Source organism: Heteronotia binoei, chromosome 7 (assembly GCF_032191835.1).
Source record: "Heteronotia binoei isolate CCM8104 ecotype False Entrance Well chromosome 7, APGP_CSIRO_Hbin_v1, whole genome shotgun sequence".
NCBI classification, from domain to species: Eukaryota; Metazoa; Chordata; class Lepidosauria; order Squamata; family Gekkonidae; genus Heteronotia; species Heteronotia binoei.
In genome coordinates, this window is record NC_083229.1 from 6,212,281 (window position 1) to 6,213,922 (window position 1,642).

The following is a 1,642-nucleotide window of genomic DNA, read 5'->3' on the forward strand; positions in this document are numbered from 1 at the left end:
TTCTCCCTCCCTCATCTATTTGCCTGCCTGCCTTCCTTATTTCCTGTCTTGTGGCTCTTAAACATCTGACATTTATTCTGTATGATTCCAACATTAAGCAAGTTTGGCCACCCCTGCCATAGACAGTAGCAGCACACTTTGGTGGAAGATTTTGAGCATCGCTTGACTCACAGGAGAAATTCATGCTTAGATGTCTTTTTTTCTTTCTGAACTAGACTATAAATTGATCACTTTCAGTCTGTGGACCATTGCTTTGTTTTGCATTATTTGTTGACATATTTTGGTTAAGATTTTGATGGACTCCATTTTTCTGGCTCGAAGAAGCTTTCTTGCTATCCTTTCTGCTCTAGTGATTTCTTCCTCCCAATTGCTTTGAGTGCAGCTCTTATAAAACTACATTTTCTTCTTCAAAAGATTTTTTCTTGAACCTGTCATCCTTTCCTCTTCTGTACAGTGCGTCTTTCTGATCTTTCTTTTGTCCTGTTTGGCACGTTGATCTTTCTGCATGCCCAGCCGTGCTTTCAGTTCCCCTTTGATTTCTTGCATCTTGTCAAATTAATCTCTAGTTCTTCCTTTTGTGTTGTTCTGTTTCTTTACCTTGGCAATCTTTGTCTCTACATGCAAGTCACTCAAACTCTGAATTTAGACTTCTGATTCTGTCACCTTTTACTTTTGCTTCTTGTTTGTCTTCAGCAAGTTGAAGAATCTAATGGGTTATCCATTGAGGCTCTTCATTTCTTTTGGCTGCAGGAATAGTCTTTGTGCATTCTTTCTTTAGGATATCTCTTTAGGATATCTCTGGATTCAACCTGTAGTTCTTCCAGTTCTCCTTCACTTGAATTTAGTAATGCAAATCTGTTATTTATATGGGCTTCAAACTCTTCAGGCATGTTGCTTGGATTGTATTTTGGCACTGTGAATGTTTTGCTGTTTTTCTTAGCTTCATATGTTCAGTATTAACAATTTATGGTCCATACCACAGTCAGCTCCTGGTCTTGTCTGAGCAGAGAGAATAGGGCTTCTCCATCTTCTGCTGCTGTTTATGTAATCTATTTGATTTCTGTATTGGCTGTTCAGTGATGTCCACATATACAATTGTTTGAAAGGTATTTACAATGAACAAATTGTTTCCATGGCATTCTGTGAGTTGCTCTCCTGTTTCATTTCATGCTCCAGGCCCCAAGTCCCCAACAGTATTTGATTCTTCCTAATTTCCTACTTTTGCGCTCCAGTCACCCGTGATTATCAGCACATCGTGTTTAGGCGTGTGGTCAGTTTCTTCCGGAACACTTGCAGGAAAACTTTCCATCCCTTCCTCATCAGCATCTGCAGCTGGGGCACAATCGTGATGGTCTGATTTCTAAGCAGCACTAAAAGGGTGGAGTTACATCCTTAAGCTTTTATTGAATGTCCAGAAGAGACAAACCACGCTCTGTACACAACCCCCTTATTTTAGTCAAGCCTGTTTTAATCCAAACATACTTTGCTGAAAGACCTCCTTAAAAGTCTGCATGCCACAAAACTGGCAAACACAGGGAAGATCAAAAGTTTAGCCTATTTTTAAAATGATCCCCATACCTAGGGACATAACGTCCCAGCGGTGTCAAACTCATTTGTTATGAGGGCCGGATCTGACATAAAT